Here is a 24,094-nt window from a genome sequence, read left to right on the forward strand (position 1 = left end):
TATTCTGCGTTATGAAGACCATGGTTTCATCATTGACCAATCATCTCCTTTCTTCATTGACCAGTTATTGTTCCAATCACTAGAAAACAAGCAAATCTGGGACCACCACTGACCGAAGTAATGGAAGATGCCGGGTGCCATAATGCTGGCCGGGAAAATGGGCTTATTACACCGCCCCGTAAAAGGAATCGTACCCAAACAAGGAATGGGCGCCGCGCGCTGAATCCTCCGGGCTGCTGTTTGGAGAAGGTCTGCACCCTAAGGCCTCATGCACACGAATGTTCTTTGGGTCCGCACCCCAGCCGCATTTTTTGTGGCTCAGATGAGGACCCATTAATTTCAATGGGGCCTCATTTCTCAAAATTGTCTAACAGGAAAACTGTTTTAGTTGCCCATAGCAACCAATCAGCGCTCAGCCCTCATTTTTTAAGAACACTTTAATGGTGTTTCCTATGAAAAATATTCTACACTTTTCAACCCGGCACCTGGAGCTGAATTCTTTTGTAATTGCATCTCATTAAACATTTATCATAGCCACTGAGTTATTCAATGAAATCTATCTGTATAGCGCCACCTGCTGTTTGTTCTTTATTTTATTCCTTTGTCCTGCTCACTGAGAAGGCCGCACATGTTTAGTCCCATCTTCCTCAACTGTGATAGGGAGAGCATGGACACCCCCCTAAACTGTGATAGGGAGAGCATGGACACGCCTCCTCAACTGTGATAGGGAAAGCTTGGACATGCCTCCTGAGCTGTGATAGGGAGAGCATGGACACCCCCCCTAAACTGTGATAGGGAGAGCATGGACACGCCTCCTCAACTGTGATAGGGAAAGCTTGGACATGCCTCCTGAGCTGTGATAGGGAGAGCATGGACACCCCCCCTAAACTGTGATAGGGAGAGCATGGACACGCCTCCTCAACTGTGATAGGGAAAGCATGGACACGCCTTCTGAGCTGTGATAGGGAGAGCATGGACACACCCCTTGAACCGTGATAGGGAGAGCATGGACAAGCCTCCTGAGCTGTGATAGGGAGAGCATGGACACGCCCCCTTAGCTGCTGCAGATAAGACACTCCCCTTGAGCTGCCAGCTTGATATAAATCTAGCAGAGCAATGAATGTGGAGATCTCTGGACCCATGTGAGGTACAGGGCTGGTTCTAGCTTTGTTAGAAAGAGGTTGTTATGTACTATATGATGTCTGATTTTCATTTTTTACATTAATCATGGGACAACCCCTTTAAGAAATAAAAAGGTGAGCTCCCTGAGACTTTCTCAGGCGAGTTTTCTGAGATTCTGATATTGATCTATCCTCAGGATAGGTCATTGATAGAGATGAGCAAATCGAAGTTGACGAAGTGGAATTTGATCTGAATTTTAGGAAAAATTCAATTCGCACCGAATCTGAATTTACTCATGTTTCGTGGTAACAAATCGCATTTTTTGTAAATGGCTGCTGCACGTGTTAGGACATGGAGCAAGGAACTTTGGGAAGGCGGGATCACCCATAATGCCATGCATGCAGCCAATCAGCAGCCAGCCAGCCCTGTGATGTCATAGCCCTATAAATAGCCTCAGCCATCTTGGATTCCGACATTTTCCAGTGTACTTAGTGCAGGGAGAGATGTCAGCAGGCTCTAGGGACAGTGGTAGGAAAGACTTTAAAACTTATTTTGCTGTATAGAAGTTCAGGGAAAGGATAGGGAGGAATCATTCCACAGTATTGAAGCAGAACAGGGTTCAGTAGAAGAGGTTACAGCCTGGGTAATATGAACAATCCTATTACACCTTGCTGCACTGACTGCGGATCCAAATTGCCATTATACAGCACATGATATAGGGGGGGCTCTGGCTAATGGCACATGATATAGGGGGGCTGTGGCTACTGGCACATGATATAGGGGGGGCTGTGGCTACTGGCACATGATATGGGGGGGGGCTGTGGCTACTGGCACATGATATAGGGGGGGGGCTGTGGCTATTGGCACATGATATAGGGGGGCTGTGGCTACTGGCACATGATATAGGGGGGACTGTGGCTACTGGCACATGATATAGGGGGGCTGTGGCTACTGGCACATGATATAGGGGGGCTGTGGCTACTGGCACATGATATAGGGGGGCTGTGGCAACTGGCACATGATATAGGGGGGCTGTGGCAACTGGCACATGATATAGGGGGGCTGTGGCTACTGGCACATGATATAGGGAGGCTGTGGCTACTGGCACATGATGGTGGGGGGTCTCTGGCTACTGGCATATTATTGGGGGACATCTATGGGGGCACTTATTACTGGCACATTGGGGTACTTATTACTGGCACATTATTGGTGGGCACTATAGGGGCATCTACTGAGGCCACAAAAAAAGGTTATTTTATATAGGGGCTCTGTATAGGGGCATTTTATACTGGGACACATTATGGTGGGTACTATGGGAAGGTGGGAGAGGAGTACTATGGGGTCACCTACGGGGGCACTGAGAAGGGGTATTTTATACTTACAAATTATGGGGGACACTGAGGGCATCTACTGGGGCACTATATATGGGGCATTTTATAGTGGTACATTATGGGGGGCACTAGGAGGGAGGGGGAGAGGAGCACTATGGGGCATTTACTCGGGGCACTATATAGGGGTATTTTATACTGGCACATTATGGGGGCACTATGGGGACATTAGCTCAACTAGGGGCATTACAAGGGGGTATTTTTTTCACTGTCACATTATAAGGAGAATTATTTCTACTGGGAAGGGGGGGGGGGGGGCATTATGGTGGGCTTTATTACTCCCTAGTAGCAGCACCAGCCTCTGCCTGCTCCCTGCTCTGACAGTCACTTCTTTAATAAAAATAAGTTTTGTTTTCTATTTCTTAAGAGATGTCTAAGTAGCCAGTTAATGTGTGCAAAAGTCCCCATTATTACCCGGGAGCCTCCGGACAGACTAAGGCTACTTTCACACTAGCGTTCGGGGCTCCGCTTGTGAGCTCCGTTTGAAGGGGCTCACAAGCGGCCCCGAACGCATCCGTACTGCCCTAATGCATTCTGAGTGGATGCGGATCCGCTCAGAATACATCAGTCTGGCAGCGTTCAGCCTCTGCTCCGCTCAGCAAACGGACACCCGAACGCTGCTTGCAGCGTTCGGGTGTCTGCCTGGCCGTGCGGAGGCAAACGGATCCGTCCAGACTTACAATGTAAGTCAATGGGGATGGATCCGTTTGAAGATGACACAATATGGCTCAATTTTCAAACGGATCCGTCCCCATTGACTTTCAGTGTAAAGTCTGGACGGATCCGTCTGAACTACTTTCACACTTATAATTTTTTCTAAGCTATAATGCAGACGGATCCGTTCTGAACGGATCCAAACGTCTGCATTATAGGAGCGGATCCGTCTGTGCAGACAGCAGACGGATCCGCTTTGAACGCAAGTGTGAAAGTAGCCTTACTTGGTATTTTCGTTGATGTCTGCTGATCACTCCCTTCATTAATCAGACCACTACGCCGCCGCCTTAGAAGATTAGGCCTTTCCATAGACCCTTCCAGTAGCGGCTGCTACTTGATTGCTATTTTGGTTGTTGTGGTTTTTATGTTTTTATTTTTCTTTTCTGCAACGTTTTTCCACCTAATGAGACATAACATCTATTCCTTCCATTCCCCACATGGCAGCTGTTTACCACAGTAAGATATGTTTTTCCACTTCACATTGCAGGGTATATGCCAGTGTCATACCTAACCTGGTTTTAAATTTTTCCTGATGGCTTTCTCTAGGCTCCCAGGTACTCTACGAGACCCCCCTCCTGAATGTTCCCCTACTCACTCTATGACCAGGGGAGTTCTACTCCATCTCTACCTCGGTCCACAAAGTGGCTTCTTGCCACCCGACCTATGATTTATCTTCCCTTGAGGTTTATCTACCACCCCTCTTCCTTCCATCACCCTTATCACCCTTATCTCCCATTTCCTCCCTCATTTTATACATCCACAAAAGTAAGAGATTGCGTTGCTTTTCTGCTGTCTTTACGTCACTCTGGAGCGCCCGGGGAGCCGCACAGATGGTAAGTATACTGCTCCCCCGCTCCCCGCTACACTTTACCATGGCTGCCAGGACTTTAGCGTCCCGGCAGCCATTGGTAACCACTCTGAAAAAGCTAAATGGCGGCTCCGGCAATGCGCCGAAACGACGTTTAGCTTAAGGCCGGATCCGGATCAATGCCTTCCAATGGGCATTAATTCCGGATCCGGCCTTGCGGCAAGTGTTCCGGATTTTTGGCCGAAGCAAAAAGCGCAGCATGCTGCGGTATTTTCTACGGCCAAAAAACGTTCCGTTCCGGAACTGAAGACATCCTGATGCATCCTGAACGGATTTCTCTCCATTCAGAATGCATTAGGATAATCCTGATCAGGATTCTTCCGGCATAGAGCCCCGACGACGGAACTCTATGCCGGAAGACAATAACGCAGGTGTGAAAGAGCCCTAACCTCGTTCACTTAATAGAACACAGTCTTGGTTGGAGCACCTGTTGGAGAGGTCCGAGCTTCCAAGAAGGTTGTTATCACTTACATATAAATCCCTACTTTCTTCCTCCCCGCCTGCACTGTACTTTCTGGATGCCTGGGAAAAAGAACTCGCTATCTCCCTTACAGAGCCAGAAAAAGCTTTTATTCTGGCTCACTCACATGGATTCAATAGATGCATTAGGATACAGGAAAACTCATTTAAACTTCTAACCAGATGGTGCAAAGAGTTTCTCCACAGGATTAACCCCTCCATATCTGATAAATGCTGGAGATGTGGTTTAGGGACAGGTTCACTTTCCCACATATGGTGGCTCTGTCCACGCACCCAACCCTTCTGGAAAGAGTTAAATAAACTGATAAATCAAATTTGTTCTACTACTCTCTCTCTAAACCCTAAGATGGTACTTCTATGGTGTCCAAACAACAACTTCACACCTACAAAACACAACCTCCCCACCTTGCTCATAACTGCCTCTCACCTGCTCATACCATATCTTTGGAGGACTCACCTCCCTCTATACAGTCCTGGACTGACAAAGTAGACCAGCTATACTGCTTCGAAGAGCTAGTCCACTGGGAATCTCATTCACACTCGTCCTTTCAAAAGATGTGGGACCCTTGGAGATAATATAGAGGCTTTCATAAATAGTCAATCCCTGCATTTTAGACCACTGATGGGCTTACTATGTACCTCATGTACCTCACGACATACGTACTCTAGCTACCTTTTCTAGTAGACACTAACTATTGCTCAAACTTCAAATTTGTGCTCCGATTTATCTGTTGGGTGTTTCAGAGAAGGTTATACAGTCTTTACTAGTCACAGATTTTCGTTTCTCATTTTAAACCATATGTGTTCTCTGTTCTCATCAGGACCTCTGGAGTATACACTGCGTGCAGAATTATTAGGCAAATGAGTATTTTGACCACATCATCCTCTTTATGCATGTTGTCTTACTCCAAGCTGTATAGGCTCGAAAGCCTACTACCAATTAAGCATATTAGGTGATGTGCATCTCTGTAATGAGAAGGGGTGTGGTCTAATGACATCAACACCCTATATTAGGTGTGCATAATTATTAGGCAACTTCCTTTCCTTTGGCAAAATGGGTCAAAAGAAGGACTTGACAGGCTCAGAAAAGTCAAAAATAGTGAGATATCTTGCAGAGGGATGCAGCACTCTTAAAATTGCAAAGCTTCTGAAGCGTGATCATCGAACAATCAAGCGTTTCATTCAAAATAGTCAACAGGGTCGCAAGAAGCGTGTGGAAAAACCAAGGCGCAAAATAACTGCCCATGAACTGAGAAAAGTCAAGCGTGCAGCTGCCAAGATGCCACTTGCCACCAGTTTGGCCATATTTCAGAGCTGCAACATCACTGGAGTGCCCAAAAGCACAAGGTGTGCAATACTCAGAGACATGGCCAAGGTAAGAAAGGCTGAAAGACGACCACCACTGAACAAGACACACAAGCTGAAACGTCAAGACTGGGCCAAGAAATATCTCAAGACTGATTTTTCTAAGGTTTTATGGACTGATGAAATGAGAGTGAGTCTTGATGGGCCAGATGGATGGGCCCGTGGCTGGATTGGTAAAGGGCAGAGAGCTCCAGTCCGACTCAGACGCCAGCAAGGTGGAGGTGGAGTACTGGTTTGGGCTGGTATCATCAAAGATGAGCTTGTGGGGCCTTTTCGGGTTGAGGATGGAGTCAAGCTCAACTCCCAGTCCTACTGCCAGTTTCTGGAAGACACCTTCTTCAAGCAGTGGTACAGTAGAAGTCTGCATCCTTCAAGAAAAACATGATTTTCATGCAGGACAATGCTCCATCACACGCGTCCAAGCACTCCACAGCGTGGCTGGCAAGAAAGGGTATAAAAGAAGAAAATCTAATGACATGGCCTCCTTGTTCACCTGATCTGAACCCCATTGAGAACCTGTGGTCCATCATCAAATGTGAGATTTACAAGGAGGGAAAACAGTACACCTCTCTGAACAGTGTCTGGGAGGCTGTGGTTGCTGCTGCACGCAATGTTGATGGTGAACAGATCAAAACACTGACAGAATCCATGGATGGCAGGCTTTTGAGTGTCCTTGCAAAGAAAGGTGGCTATATTGGTCACTGATTTGTTTTTGTTTTGTTTTTCAAGTCAGAAATGTATATTTGTGAATGTTGAGATGTTATATTGGTTTCACTGATAAAAATAAATAATTGAAATGGGTATATATTTTTTTTTTGTTACGTTGCCTAATAATTATGCACGGTAATAGTCACCTGCACACACAGATATCCCCCTAAAATAACTAAAACTAAAAACAAACTAAAAACTACTTCCAAAAATATTCAGCTTTGATATTAATGAGTTTTGTGGGTTCATTGAGAACATGGTTGTTGTTCAATAATAAAATTAATCCTCAAAAATACAACTTGCCTAATAATTCTGCACTCCCTGTATAACTAACAAGTAGAAGCTCTCTTTACTTGCAAGTAAAGCTTTATTGGTGAGCTTATCTAACCTTAAACATGATTTCTCTTACATCATTGCCCTTCTCTTCCCCTACTCCCCCCCGCCGTGTTTTCTGTTTTCTACTTTATCTCTTCGAGATCATTTGGATATATGTCCTGCTACTGATAATATGGTATTGGTTTATGCCTTTTAGACGAGTTTATTTACTCTTTCATCATAATGCGGATTTCACTTATGTTTTCTGTATATTATGTTCTGGTTTTTATAATCCCAAATTTTGGTTTGTAACTGATTTGCCTTTTCAATAAAAAGAGAATTGATAAAAAAAAAAAAAAGATAATGCTTCCAGTCGGTTAAGCACCACCCTGTCTTCCACAAAGTCCAGTCTCAGTAGCCAAGAGTCTGGTCAACAGAATCCTCGCCCTGATCCTCCTTCCTCCCACCATGGAGAGTCTTTGCAAACAAGTCATCCGACATTTGGATATTCCGAGGAGCTCTTTTCAGCGCCATTCCTTAATTTGGGCCTCTCGCCAAGCCTGCTCAAAGAGGAACATGAGGAGATCTTGTGCCCTGTTTCCAAAAATCTTGAGCATCCACAGTCAGAAGAAGATGGCAGTGGGGAACGACAATTAGTGTTTCACGAGGTGAATGATGATGATGAGACACAGTTTCCAATAAGTCAACAACAGTTAGTGTCTCAAGAGGTTGATGATGAGGATGAGACACAGTTGTCAATAGGTGAGGTTGTTGCTAGGTCAAGTCAGGAGGATCACCAGAGTAGGAAGTGGAAGCAGCAGTGGTGGACGATAAAATCACTGACCCAACCTGGGAAGGTGGCAAGCCGAGCGAGGACAGCAGTACAGAGGGGGAGGGATCCGCAGCACCGCAACAGGCTGGAAGAGGCAGTGGGGTGGCAAAAGGGAGAAGGCGGGCCACCTAACAGAGCAGCAAATGTTCCCCGGAGCACCCCCTCCACAGTTTGGCGCTTTTTTTATGAAAGTGCGGACGATAAAATAATTGTCATTTGAAACCTGTGCCGTATCAAAATGAGCAGGGGCGTGAACACTAGCAACCTCACCATCACCAGCATAATCGGCATGGCATCAAAGCACCCTAATGGGTGGGCCGAACGCCTGGTTGTCTGCAGGTCACACCACTGCCTCCTCTTCCCCTGTGTTACGTTCTGGGCAATCCCCTGTCCAAGACGCAGGCCCGGATGCCTCCCGCAAGCACCATCAGCTAGCACATCCACTTCTGTGTCCCAGCGCAGTGTAAAGATGTCCATACCCCAGGCCTTTGAACGAAAGTGCAAATACCCAGCCATCCACCCACAGGCCATAGCACTAAATGCACAACACCTTTCCAAATTGCTGGCCCTGGAAATGTTGCCATTTAGGCTTGTGACAAAAAATGAACAAAAGCTCTAACTCTGTTTAGGCTTTAGCAGCACTCCAATATCAATTAGGCAAAAATGGCCCCAAAGGGGGGGAGTGTCATTATATTAAAACATAACTTTTAATGTTATCTAGCAAACATAAAATAATGTGACCCACTGTTATACACAAACAAACATATAGTGGAGGACCTGGAATGGTACCCCAAATGCTGGTAGAATAAACAAACCTGCTGTCACGAGGATGTCAAGAGCCACGCCTGACTCCGTTATACCCGGGGTCAGGAAGTCGCAGCTGGTGGCTGCACGCTCTATGTAGTAAGATTGTGCTGTTTCTTTATGGTAGCTTTCTGGGTTTGCCTTGCAACTCTTTTTGGCTCACTCAGGGATCCGTAGCTCCTTCTCCTCAGCTGTTTCTTGTCCAGCACTCCCAACCTCCTTATATTCCCCTCTCACACTTCTCTGGTTGCCAGATATAGAGCTTCCTGCCTGGACTTCTATACTGACCCACTGGAGCTGTGTAACTGTGTTCCCTGGTTGTTGTTCCAGAACGTTACCCTCCGGATCCCTGTTGGGCCTTGGTGGTCTGCTGTTGTCGCCCACCTGGGATTATATGTTTGTCTGTATTGTCTGTCCTCTCCTTGGTGTTTTCCTCTTAGTGTCAGTGGTGCGGACTAGTGATCCCACCGCCCTGTTCACTACATAGTGCTCATCTTAGGGAAAGCCAGGGTTTAGGCACGTGATCGGCGTACGGGTGAGGAACCCGTCTAGGGACGTCAGGGCAGTCAGGTGCCAGCCGCAAGGTGAGTCAGGGGTCACCACCTTTCCCTCTCCCTTGGACAGGGCCTTCCCATTTCCCTCCCTTTGCGTGACGCCGGTCATTACATTATATCTGGCCCTTATTTTGTGTAGGTAAAAAAAATAAAAAAAATTTCTTTCTACCTACTTAGAATCCAGTATGGATCCAATTGCTGCTTTGTCAAAGCAACTTCAAGGCCTGTCTTTGGAGGTGGCAGAATTGAAGCCGTCGGTCCTCCAGCAACAGCAGCAATTACAACAGACCGCAAGCCCAGCGGTTGCTACAGGTAACCAGGTTGTTGCGGAACCCAAGGTTGTTCTTCCGGACAGATTTTCTGGGGGAAGGGACAAATTTGTGACGTTCCGTGAGGCCTGTAAATTATATTTTAAGTTGCGCCCTTACTCCTCTGGTAATGAAGAACAGCGGGTGGGGGTTGTTATTTCCCTGCTGCAGGGGGACCCGCAATCCTGGGCGTTCTCTTTACCCGCTGATTCCCAGGCTCTCCGGTCAGTGGATGAATTTTTTGGGGCCTTGGGTCTCATATATGACGACCCTGACCGAGTCGCACTGGCTGAATCAAAATTACGGAGACTCCTACAGGGAGAGCGGCCAGTAGAGGAGTATTGCTCAGAGTTCCGTAGGTGGGCTACGGATACCCAGTGGAACGACCCGGCTCTCAGGAGTCAGTTCTGCTCTGGGTTATCCGAAAGAATTAAGGATGCGCTTGCGCTGTATGAGACTCCCTTTTCCCTTGATGCGGTTATGTCCCTTGCTATTAGAATAGATAGACGTCTTAGGGACAGATTGAAAAAAAACTGAGCAATTGGTAACCCCTCCCAAACAGCAGTTAGTCTGTACGGACTTAGAAGAGCCTATACAGCTAGGAGGAACTACTCGTCAGGTCCATCCTCCTGAGGCTCGCCGTAGGCGTGGGGTTTGTTTTTTCTGTGGGGAGAGGGGTCATTTTATTAATGTCTGTCCTTCCTTCCTCAAAAACAAAAGACCGTCGGAAAACTACTAACCCCAGGCTGTGTGGAGGATGTCAGCCGGGGGGTATACGTTTCCTCCATACGAACATCGCAATTTGTGTTGCCAGCAGTTGTTGTTTTTGGTGTTAAGACGGAGACTATTTCTTTTTTTCTAGACAGTGGAGCAGGAGTAAATTTGATAGATGCCCATTTTGCCCACACTATGGGTTTGTCTCTCTGTACGCTACAGAGACCTATTCCCATATTCGCTATTGATTCTGCTCCTCTGTCTCAGAGAAACCTCACTCACATTGTCCATAACTTACACCTTCGGGTAGGGGACCACCATAACGAGTTGCTTTCATGTTATGTTCTGGAGGGGCTTCCCACTCCGGTGGTGTTGGGTTCTCGTTTTTTCTGAAAAGGGTTGTCAGAAGTTACCACCTCACCGTCCTTATGATTGCCCGGTTAACCTGATTCCCGGTGCAAAATTACCCAAGACCAGGGTCCGGAGAGACAAGCCATGAAAGATTATATCTCCGAGAGCTTGGCTAAGGGACACATCAGAACCTCTTCTTCACCCGTGGCTGCAGGGTTTTTCTTCGTTAAAAAGAAAGATGGGGGCCTGCGTCCTTGCCTAGATTTCCGTGAACTAAACCGGATAACCATCCGAGACCCATACCCTCTTCCTCTCATTCCTGACCTGTTTAATCAGATTGCGGGTGTTAGGTGGTTCTCCAAACTTGATCTTAGGGGGGCCTACAATCTGATTCGTATCAAGGAAGGGGATGAGTGGAAGACAGCTTTTAACACCCCTGAGGGGCATTATGAAAATCTAGTCATGCCTTTCGGTCTGACCAATACTCCTGCTGTCTTCCAACATTTCGTTAATGACATTTTTAGTCATCTTATCGGCAGGTTTGTGGTGATATACCTAGATGATATTTTAATTTATTCGTCTGATCTGAGAACACATGAGGTGCATGTGTCAGACAGGTACTGCAGGTCCTACGGACGAATAAATTATATGCTAAAATTGAAAAGTGTGTCTTCGCCGTTCAGGAAATACAGTTCCTAGGTTATTTATTATCTGCTTCAGGTTTCCGTATGGATCCTAGGAAGGTCCAGGCAATTTTAGATTGGGATCTTCCTAAGAAACCTCAAAGCACTGCAACGGTTCTTGGGCTTCGCTAATTTCTATAGAAAATTCATTAAAAATTATTTGGTGATTGTAAAACCCCTTACTGACATGACTAGGAAGTGGACTGATTTTTCTAAATGGTCTGACGCCGCTAAAATTGCTTTTTCCTCTCTAAAAGAGAGGTTTACCTCGGCACCTGTACTAATCCAACCTGATGTCTCCCAGCCTTTTATTGTTGAAGACGATGCGTCAGAGGTGGGAGTGGGGGCTGTGCTGTCTCAGGGTCCGTCTCCTGGCAAATGGCGTCCTTGTGCTTTCTTTTCTAAAAAACTATCTGCAGCAGAAAATAACTATGATATTGGCAATAGGGAACTATTAGCTATTAAACTTGCGTTTGAAGAATGGCGTCACTTTTTAGAGGGGGCAATCCACCCCGTCACTGTGATTACGGACCACAAAAACCTTCTGTACCTCGAATCAGCTAAGCGTCTCACCCCTAGACAAGCTAGGTGGTCGCTATTTTTTACCAGGTTTAACTTTGTTATTACCTATCGTCCTGGGGCAAAAAATACCAAGGCTGATCCTATTGTCTACAAGGGTCTGGTAAGACTGCTCACATCTTTCACTAGGTGGAGCAGGTTTGTTTATTCTACCAGCATTTGGGGTACCATTCCAGGTCCTCCACTATATGTTTGTTTGTGTATCACAGTGGGTCACATTATTTTATGTTTGCTAGATAACATTAAAAGTTATGTTTTAATATAATGACACTCCCCCCTTTGGGGCCATTTTTGACCATTTAGGCTTGTGGACACTGGGGCTTTCTGCAGCCTAATGGCGGCGGCCATCCCTCGTTACTCAGTCCCCAGCCGCCACTATTTTGCCCGGTGTGCCATCCCCGCCTTACACCAACCTGTGTCCCGTAACATCACCCGTGCCCTAACCAATGCAGTTATTGGGAAGGGCCACTTAACGACTGACACATGGACAAGTGCTTGTGGCCAGGGACGCTACATTTCCCTGACGGCACACTGGGTGAATGTTGCGGAGGCCGGGAGCGAGTCGTACCCTGGGATGGCACAGGTGCTACCGACGCCAAGGATTGCGGGCCCTACTAACATCTGGATTTCCACCATCACCTACATTAGTGGCTGCAACCCCCCCCCCTTCTCCTCCTCCACCTCCTCCTCCACTTCCACCTCTGAATTGTCATCTTACAGCACCAGTCAGCCATCAGTCAGTAGCTGGAAGCAGTGTAGCACCGCAGTGGGGAAGTGGCAACAGGCCAGCTGAAACTTATTTGCTTAGGTGACAAACAGCACACCGCGGCAGAGCTGTGGCAGGGTATAAGGGACCAGACTGAGCTGTGGCTCTCGCCACTCAACCTACAACCAGGCATGTTTGTTTCTGATAATGGCCGTAACTTGGTGGCGCCTTTAGAGCTCGGCAAGCTCAAACACATACCATACCTAGCCCACATGTTAAACTTAGTGGTTCAGAGGTTTCTCAAAACCTACCCCAATTTGCCTGAGCTACTGGTGAAGGTCATCTACAGCTGCCATCGGTCTGGCAGCGCTGCAGCAGCACTTGCAATTGCCAGCTCACCGACGGTTGTGCGACGTGAGCACGCACTGGAACTCCATGTTCCACATGTTGGCCAGGCTTTGTGAGCAGCAGAGGGCAGTAGTGGAATACCAACTGCACGAGTGGGCATGGATGTCTGACCTCTGTGAGATTTTACGCAACTTTGAGGAATCAACACAGATGGTGAGCGGCGATGCCGCTATTGTCAGCGTAACCATCCCACTTCTGTGTCTACTCAAACGCTCACTGCTCACAATTAAGGACGACGCTTTGCATGTGGACGAGGTGGAAATGGGGAAAGACAGTACACAGGGTGATAACCAGACCACCCTCATTTTGTCTTCTCAGCCCGAATTGGATGATGATGATGAGGAGGAGGAACAGAGGACGGTTGCCTCCGCTACAGAGGGTAGTACCCATAGCAGGTTTATTCCATCTGTTCAGTGTGGATGGGCAGAAGAGGAGGAAGAGGATGAGGAGATTGTCATCCTCCTGATGAGGACAGTGAAGTCTTGTCTGTTGGGACTCTGGCACACATGGCTGACTTTATGTTATGCTGCCTTTTCCGTGACCCTCGCGTTGTACACAGTTTGGAAAACACAGATTACTGGTTGTTCACCCTTCTCGACCCCCGCTACAAAGAGAACTCATCTCTCATTCCTGTGGTGGAGAGGACTAGCAAAATGGTGCAATACCAGAAGGTCCTTGTGGAAAAATGGCTCCAAAAATTTCCAGCTGACAACACTGGCGGCAGAGTACGTTGTTCCTTGGGAAACCGAGGAGGGGAGACGATGGGAAAACACAGCAGTTCTAACAGAGGCAGGGCAACAAGACCTGGGACAGTTTCATGACACCCAGCCAGCACCCTCACCCTGATGCGCAGCCTACTGTCACAAGGAGGAAAAATTTTTGGAAGATGGTGAAGGAGTACATAGCAGACCGTGTCTGCGTCCTCAATGATCCCTCTCTGCCTTACAACTATTGGGTTTTCAAGCCGGACACGTGGCACGAACTGGCGCTCTACGCCTTGGAGGTGCTGGCCTGCCCTGCCACCAGCGTTTTGTCAGAGTATTTAGTGCTGTTGGGGGCATAATAACTGATAAGCGCATCCGCCTGTCAACTGAAAATGCTGACCAGTTGACTCTTATCAAAATGAACAAGGTCTGGATTGCCCCTGACTTCTCTACTCCACCAGAGGAAAGCAGCTGAACATAAAGGAACTTTAAATGTGGCTTTTATGGTGTATTGAATACACTGTATTCCGATGCACCCCTTCCACCACAAAAAAGGGTATATGGTTCAATCTTTCTTTTCTCGTCCTCCTCCTCCATCATATCAACATGTTTTAGTGGGTCAGCTCAGAAGCAGGCCCTCAACCATAATTTTTTCGATGGTCAGCTCAGCAGCAGGCCCTCGCCCATAATTTTTTCCATGGTCAGATCAGCAGCAGGCACTTGCCCCTAATGTTTTAGAGTGTCAGCTCAGGGGAAGGTCCAGTACCACAAAACATAAACCAAACCAAAATAAACCCCTGCCCATCTGGGCTCTGGCTAATACAGTGAAGATCCTAGCTCACCTATTGAACACAGGTCACACAGAGAATTCAGCTTCTCTAGCCAGCAGCACAGCCAGCTTCCCAGACTTTCTCCAGGCATTACTCTCCCCAGACTGACAGCCTGGACTGTGCTTTATTTCCCATTGACGATCCCAGCTGGCTTCAGCTGGGGATCCCTCAGGCTAGGGGAAAACCTGTCCCGGAATGGGGCCTGGGGGGGTCCCTCTACCAATCCTACCTTCTCCCAGTCCAATAAAATCCAGCCCATAAATTTAACAAAACTGTTGCTGAGACCATTTTAACCTTCTGTATTTTATTTACCTGACCCAGTTGAGGAAGCTGGGTGGGATATACACCCCTTCCAGGACTTTACCATACACTTTTCTGTTCACCTTACCAGAACAGGTTGTATCGGAGTGCCTCTTCCTTGTAGTTTTTGGCAGCACTTGCACTTTATATACAAGTAAATATACAGGAAAGAATATTACCTAACAATTTTTCCTCTAAAATCGATTTTATCTTCGGTTTTGAGCGTATTATTGTCAGTCTGTAAAAGTGGCGTATTACTCGGACAACATCATTCAAAGCAGCGACCTGGGAGTCCAAGATGCATCCAGACATCCTTCCCATGCTGTTCCTGAACCATTTCAGTGGTGTTTTCATCAATTTCTGACCTTTTCATGTGAACCAGACACCCTCCCCTCTTCAGCAGGGGGTGCCTGGTTTAATGCTCAGGTTCTCCCAATGAGTTCCATTGTGCTCGGGTGCTCCCGAGGTGTTTTACTCGAGCACACGAGCACTTTGGTGCTCGATCAACACTAAACATGACATCACAGCCTAGGAAGAGGCAGCTGCGCCCACCGGTCTGAAAACACAGTGAGGACAACCTGTGTGGAATCTGAGAGGACGAATCTGAGAGAGGGTTGTTTTATAAAGTGAAAATACAGAGCTACACCAGAAGGATTCAACCCTTGAGAAAGCCTGGACAGGCGAAACCATTCGGGAAACAGCAGAACTTGTTGTGCTACACTGTTCCCGTAGCTCTCATGCACGGCAATGAGAGCTACTGAAGTGGCAGAGTGCCGGAGCGCTCTGCTGTTTCTTGGCCGGGAGGTGGTCGGGACTGTGTCTCATCTTAGATTAGTAATGGCGAGATGAGACAACCCCTTTAACCTCTTAGTGACCATCCTGTTTTGGGCCTTAGGGCTCATGCACACGACCGTATGCCCTACGAGACATACGGTCCGTGAGCGGGCGATATGTCCCGGAGCGGCATACATCGTGCGCACAGGAGTGCACAGCATCATAGTAACCATGCTCCCATGCGCACGGTGTATGCCGCTCCAGGACATATGGCCCGCTTACGGATCGCATGTCTCGGAGTGCATTGCATTTTAATGGCAATGCTATTCTGACATTGAAATTACTGAAGGCTGGTCTGGGGCCTACATCAGACCCCAGGCAGCCTTTCCACACATCGGCACCCCGCAATCACATTTGCGGGGTGCCGATGGGAGACAGAGGGACTCCGCTCCCTCTGTAAGCACTTTACATGCGGCAGGCACCATTGCCCGCGTAAAGAGTAAAGAGTTAAACAGCACGGATCGGCACTCCTGCCGGTCTGGGCTGTTAGAGCAGGGCCGCGGCTCTCATGGGGACCCCTGCAGCGCTTAAATTGGGCCGTAGTAAAAAAGTGGCGGCCCAGCCTAAGGCCCCTTAGTGACTGCCATAAAAACACGTATGGGTGGTCACTAAGGGGTTGATAAAGCACTTCATATTTGTGATATAACAAATAAATGCGGAGGGGAAACAGCCTCTCAGATTCTACACAGCTTGTTTACTTCTCTAGATCTTGCAAGAAAATCGACCTGTGAGGACAGAGGTCCTGCATGAGAAATGGACGAGATGTGGCTGTAACAACGAAACATCGCAGATTACAAGTGGAAGATTCTCACTACCCCACATGCGGATTCTGGCGCCCAGGTTGGCCTTACGCAAAGAAGTGAAGATAAACGGCTTATCTGACTCTGCAGGAGGACTTCCATGCGGTTTATGTGGTGAGAAAACGCATCCAAAACGCAAGCATTTAAAACTCCGAGTTCCATGACTTTAATATATATTTGGTATCGCTATAATCATACTGACCCAGAAAATAAAGTTACCATGTTATTTATGCTGAAAAATAAACGCAGCAAGTTTATAATGGTAAAACTTAGTGGCGATATTGTGCCAAAAACTGTTAATAAAGGTTAATCAGTAAGTTATGTGTACCCCAAAATGGTGCCATTAAAAACTACAACTTGTCCCGCTAAAAACGAGCCCTCATACAACTACATTGACCTAAAAATAGAAAGGTTAAAGCACTTGGAATATGACAATGAAAGACATTGCAAGATCGCTAAGGCCCAAAACAGGCGGGTCACTAAGGGGTTAATGAGAACTGTTTAAATTCCTATGCACTGAGCTCCCCCTAGTGGTGGCTTCAGGTGGTCAGGTTTATGATATATTTTCTGAAGAGAAGCAAAGATTTGTATGTATGCCAGTCTGGGGTCAATTCTTTCATATTTTTTGAAGCACCTGTTCTTCTTTTTTTGACATAGAAGTTGTATTCGAGGGATTCGTGGACTCGAATCCGACGAATCCATAACAGCGGGGACCGGTGGAGTCCCTGTATTCTAATGCACCGGCCCCGCTCACTGTAGTATAATCTTATGATCTAACCTGCATTGTTAGGATATAATAATCCATCTGTATTACTTACATTACAACATTAAGTTCCGTAGCAGAGAGGAGGGAGGAGGCAGGCCGGGAGGATGGGAAGACGGGCGGGAGGCGTGTCACTCACTACGTCACGTGCCTGCACCGCCCACTTTATGAATAGAGCAGGCGGCATGGGCGCGTGACGTAGTGAGTGATGCGCTGTCCGCCTGTCCTCCCGGCCTGCCTCCTCCCTCCTCTCTGCTACAGAACTTAATGTTGTAATGTAAATAATACAGATGGGTTATTATATTTTAACAATGCAGGTTAGATCATAAGATTATACTACAGTGAGCGGGGCCGGTGCATTTGAATACAGGGACTGCACCGGTCCCCGCTGTCATTCCTAATTCAGATGCCTGTATTAGTGTAATGACCGACGACACGCACAGGGAGGAAAACAGGGAAAGCCCTGCCCAAGGGAGAGGGAAAGGTGGTGACCCCTAACTCACCTTGCGGCTGGCACCTGACTGCCCTGACGTCCCTAGACGGGTTCCTCACCCGTGCGGCGATCGCGTGCCTAAACCCTGGCTTTCCCTAATATGAGCCCTGGATACTGAACAGGCCGGTGGGATCGCTAGTCCACACCACTATCACTAAGAGGGAAACACCAGGGAGAGGACAGACAAAACATACAAACACATACACCCAGGTGGGCGACCACAATAAACCAAAAAGGTCCAACAGGGATCTGGAGGGTAGCGTACTGGACCAACTACCAGCGAACGCAGCAACACAGCTCCAGAAGGTCAGAATAGATGTCCAGGCAGAAAGCTCTATCTCTGGCAACCAGAGAAGTGTGAGAGAGAAATATAAGGAGGTCTGGGAGTGCTGGACAAGGAACAGCTGAGGAGAAGGAGCTACGGATCCCTGAGTGAGCCAAAAGGGTTTGCTAAGCAAACCCAGAAAGCTACCATAAGGAAAACAGCCCTATCTTAAATAGAGTGTGCAGCCAACCGCTGCGACTTCCTGACCCCGGGTATAACGGAGTCAGGCGTGGTCCTCGACACCCTCGTGACAGTACCCCCCTCTCTACGAGGGGCCTCCGGACACTCAGGACCAGGTCTCCCAGGATGAGAGGCATGAAAAACCCGAACTAACCTGTCGGCGTTTACCTCAGACGCAGGAACCCACATTCTTTCCTCGGGACCGTAACCTCTCCAATGCACCAGATATTGAAGAGAGCGGCGGACCCGACGAGAATTAACAATTTTGGATATCTGAAATTCTATGTTACCATCCACGACAACAGGAGGGGGTGGCAGCGGTGATGGTTCTAGAGGTGGAACATATTTTTTGAGTAACGACTTATGAAAAACATTATGAATTTTAAAAGTCTGAGGTAACTCCAGGCGAAAAGCCACGGGGTTGATGATGGCTACAATTTTGTAAGGGCCAATAAACCTAGGACCCAGTTTCCAAGAGGGAACCTTCAATTTAATATTCCTAGTAGACAACCACACATAGTCATTCACTCCTAGGTCCGGACCTGGCGACCGTCTCTTATCAGCCATGCATTTGTATTTACCTCCCATATTTTTCAAGTTAGCTTGCACCTTCTGCCATACCGATGAAAGAGATGACGAAAACCGTTCCTCTTCGGGAACCCCAGAAGACCCCCCCTCTTTGAAAGTACAGAATTGGGGCTGAAAACCATATGCACCAAGAAATGGTGACTTGCCAGTGGATTCCTGACGACGATTATTTATGGCAAACTCAGCTAACGGTAAATATGATGACCACAACTCTTGGTTTTCAGACACAAAACATCTTAGATATGTCTCAAGGTTTTGGTTGGTACGCTCAGTCTGTCCATTCGACTGAGGATGGAAAGCAGAGGAAAAGGACAAGTGTACCCCCAAACGAGAACAAAAAGCTTTCCAAAATTTAGAAATAAACTGGGTACCCCGATCCGAAACAACATCGGAGGGGACCCCGTGAAGCTTCACGATTTCACTGACGAATACCTGAGCAAGAGTCTTAGCATTAGGTAGTGCGGGTAACGCAATGAAGTGTACCATTTTGCTAAACCTGTCCACTACTACCAAAATAACTGTTTTACCCGCAGACAAAGGTAAGTCAGTGATAAAATCCATTGACAGATGTGTCCACGGTCTATTGGGAATGACGAGTGGTAATAGAGACCCTGCAGGACGTGTATGTGAAACTTTTGCGCGCGCACAGGTAGAACAAGAAGACACAAAATCCAATACATCCTGACGCAACCTTGGCCACCAAAAACGACGAGACAATAGTTCCAAGGTTGCTTTACTACCCGGGTGCCCAGCAAGTGCCCAGAGTGTACCGCAGAAACAACCACTCCTCTTTGAAGAATGGGTACCGGATCACTCACATTACCCCCTCCAGGGAAACAACGAGATAGTGCATCAGCCTTGGTGTTCTTTGCCCCAGGACGATAGGTAATCACAAAGTTAAACCTGGTAAAAAATAGCGACCACCTAGCCTGTCTAGGGGTGAGACGCTTAGCTGATTCGAGGTACAGAAGATTTTTGTGGTCCGTAATTACAGTGACGGGGTGGACTGCCCCCTCTAAGAAATGACGCCACTCCTCAAACGCAAGTTTAATAGCTAATAGTTCCCTATTGCCAATATCGTAGTTCTTTTCTGCTGCAGATAGTTTTTTAGAAAAGAAAGCACAAGGACGCCATTTGCCAGGAGACGGACCCTGAGACAGCACCGCCCCCACTCCCACCTCTGACGCATCGACTTCAACAATAAAAGGCTGAGAGACATCAGGTTGGACCAGTACAGGTGCTGAGGTAAACCTCTCTTTTAGAGAGGAAAAAGCAACTTTAGCGGCGTCAGACCATTTAGAAAAATCAGTCCCCTTCCTAGTCATGTCAGTAAGCGGTTTTACAATAAGTGAATAATTTTTAATGAATTTCCTATAGAAATTCGCGAAGCCCAAGAACCGTTGTAGTGCTTTGAGGTTCTCAGGAAGATCCCAATCTAAAATTGCCTGGACCTTCCTAGGATCCATACGGAAACCTGACGCAGATAAAAAATAACCCAGGAATTGTATCTCCTGAACGGCGAAGACACATTTTTCAATTTTAGCATATAATTCATTCGTCCGTAGGACCTGCAGTACTTGTCTGACATGCACCTCATGTGTTTTCAGATCGGACGAATAAATTAAAATATCATCTAGGTATATTACCACAAACCTGCCGATTAGATGACTAAAAATGTCATTAACGAAATGTTGAAAGACGGCAGGAGCATTGGTCAGACCGAAAGGCATAACTAGATTTTCATAATGCCCCTCAGGGGTGTTAAACGCTGTCTTCCACTCATCCCCCTTCTTAATACGAATCAGATTGTAGGCACCCCTAAGATCAAGTTTGGAGAACCACCTAGCACCCGCAATCTGATTAAACAGGTCAGGAATGAGAGGAAGAGGGTATGGGTCTCGGATGGTTATCTGATTTAATTCGCGAAAATCTAAGCAAGAACGCAGGCCCCCATCTTTCTTTTTAACGAAGAAAAACCCTGCAGCCACGGGTGAAGAAGAGGGTCTGATGTGTCCCTTAGCCAAGCTCTCGGAGATATAATCTTTCATGGCTTGTCTCTCTGGACCCGAAAGATTATATAACCTGGTCTTGGGTAATTTTGCGCCGGGAATAAGGTTAACCGGGCAATCATAAGGACGATGAGGTGGTAACTTCTGACAACCCTTTTCAGAAAAAACATCCTCAAAGTCCGAAATAAATGTAGGTAGGGTAGTTATGGAGGCGACTAAGCAATTGCTATTTAAGCAATTTTCTCTGCACTGCTCACTCCACTCCAATATCTCCCTGGCCTGCCAATCCACCACTGGATTGTGCGCTACCAACCAGGGAAGACCCAGCACTACCGGAGTGGGAAGCCCCTCCAGAACATAACCTGAAAGCATCTCGTTATGGTGGTCCCCTACCCGAAGGTGTAAATTATGAACCATGTGCGTGAGGTTTCTCTGAGACAGGGGAGCAGAATCAATAGCGAATATGGGAATGGGTCTCTGTAAAGTACAGAGAGACAAACCCAAAGTGCGGGCAAAATGGGCATCTATCAAATTTACCCCTGCTCCACTGTCTAGAAAGAAAGAAATAGTTTCCGTCTTATCACCAAAAATAATAACCGCTGGCAACACAAATTGCGATGTACGTATGGAGGAAACGTATACCCCCCGGCTGACATCCTCCACACAGCCTGGGGTTAGTAGTTTTTCCGACGGTCTTTTGTTTCTGAGGAAAGAAGGACAGACATTAATGAAATGACCCCTCTCCCCACAAAAAAAACAAACCCCACGCCTACGGCGAGCCTCAGGAGGACGGACCTGACGAGTAGTTCCTCCTAGCTGCATAGGCTCGTCTAAGTCCGTACAGACTAACTGCTGCTTGGGAGGGGTTACCAATTGCTCCGGTTTTTTCAACCTGACCCTAAGGCGTCTATCTATTCGGATAGAAAGGGACATAACCGCATCAAGGGAAAAGGGGGTCTCATATAATGCAAGCGCATCCTTAACCCTTTCGGATAACCCAGAGCAGAACTGACTCCTGAGAGCCGGGTCGTTCCATTGGGTATCCGTAGCCCACCTACGGAATTCAGAGCAATACTCCTCTACCGGCCGCTCTCCTTGTAAGAGTCTCCGTAATCTTGATTCAGCCAGGGCGACTCGGTCAGGGTCATCATATATGAGACCCAAGGACCCCAAAAAACTCATCCACTGACCGAAGAGCCTGGGAATCAGTAGGTAAAGAGAACGCCCAGGACTGCGGATCCCCCTGCAGCAGGGAAATAACAACCCCCACCCGCTGATCTTCATTACCAGAGGAGTAAGGGCGCAGTTTAAAATATAACTTACAGGCCTCACGGAATGTCAAAAACTTGTCCCTTCCCCCAGAAAATCTGTCAGGGAGAGGGACCTTGGGTTCCGCAACAACCTGGTTACCAGTAGCAACCGCTGGGCTTGCAGTCAGTTGTAATTGCTGCTGTTGCTGGAGGACCGACGCCTTCAATCCTACCACCTCCAAAGACAGGCCATGAAATTGTTTGGACAGAGCAGCAATTTGATCCATACTGGATTCTAAGTAGGTAAAAAAATTTTTTTTATTTTTTTTTATTTTTCTTTTACCTACACAAAATAATGGCCAGAGATAATGTAATGACCGACGACACGCACAGGGAGGAAAACAGGGAAAGCCCTGCCCAAGGGAGAGGGAAAGGTGGTGACCCCTAACTCACCTTGCGGCTGGCACCTGACTGCCCTGACGTCCTTAGACGGGTTCCTCACCCGTGCGGCGATCGCGTGCCTAAACCCTGGCTTTCCCTAATATGAGCCCTGGATAGTGAACAGGCCGGTGGGATCGCTAGTCCACACCACTATCACTAAGAGGGAAACACCAGGGAGAGGACAGACAAAACATACAAACACATACACCCAGGTGGGCGACCACAATAAACCAAAAAGGTCCAACAGGGATCTGGAGGGTAGCGTACTGGACCAACTACCAGCGAACGCAGCAACACAGCTCCAGAAGGTCAGAATAGATGTCCAGGCAGGAAGCTCTATCTCTGGCAACCAGAGAAGTGTGAGAGAGAAATATAAGGAGGTCTGGGAGTGCTGGACAAGGAACAGCTGAGGAGAAGGAGCTACGGATCCCTGAGTGAGCCAAAAGGGTTTGCTAAGCAAACCCAGAAAGCTACCATAAGGAAAACAGCCCTATCTTAAATAGAGCGTGCAGCCAACCGCTGCGACTTCCTGACCCCGGGTATAACGGAGTCAGGCGTGGTCCTCGACACCCTCGTGACAATTAGGGGTCATTCACACTGCAGGGACACTGTTATGGGGGGGATCTGTGGATGGCACATAGCATAACATGCTATATATGTGTCATCCACAGATCCCCCCCATCACAGTGCCATCCAGAGATCCCCCATAACAGTGCCATCCAGAGATCCCCCATAACAGTGCCATCCAGAGAGCCCCCATAACATTGCAATCCAGAGAGCCTCCATAACATTGCCATCCAGAGAGCCCCCAAACCAGTGCCATCCACAGATCCCCCCATAACAGTGCCATCCACAGATCCCCCATAACAGTGCCATCCACAGATCCCCCATAACAGTGCCATCCACAGATCCCCTCCATAACAGTGCCATCCACAGATCCCCCATAACCATGCCATCCAAAGATCCCCCATAACAGTGTCATACACAGATCTCCCATAACAGTGCCATTCACAGATCCCCCATAACAGTGCCATACACAGATCCCCCATAACAGTGCCATACACAGATCCCCCATAACAGTGTCATACACAGATCCCCCATAACAGTGTCATACACAGATCCCCCCATAACAGTGCCATCCACAGATCCCCCCATAACAGTGCCATACACAGATCCCCCCATAACAGTATCATACACAGATCCCCCCATAACAGTGCCATCCACAGATCCCCCCATAACAGTGCCATCCACAGATGCCCCCATAACAGTGCCATCCACAGATCCCCCCATAACAGTGTCATCCACAGATTCCCCCATAACAGTGCCATCCACAGATCCCCCCCATAACAGTGCCATCCACAGATCGCCCATAACAGTGGCATACACTGATCCCCCCCCCATAGCAGTGTCATTAACAGATCCCCCCCCATAAGTGTTTGGATCACTTTGTTTCTTACATCGTTCACACAATTCTTATGTACAGGATTCGTAGGATTCGAGATTCGAAAGATTCAATAGATCCGAGAACCTTTTCGGATTTGGATTTTAAAAAAATTGGATTCGTCCCACCTCTAGTTGTTACTCAACTCCAGGGCACCAATATCTGACTAAACAGCAGGTGAGACACAGTGTTTTAGACCATAATACTAGGAATTACGTAATATATATTTCTCTTTTG

Source organism: Bufo bufo, chromosome 5 (genome assembly GCF_905171765.1).
Source record: "Bufo bufo chromosome 5, aBufBuf1.1, whole genome shotgun sequence".
NCBI classification, from domain to species: Eukaryota; Metazoa; Chordata; class Amphibia; order Anura; family Bufonidae; genus Bufo; species Bufo bufo.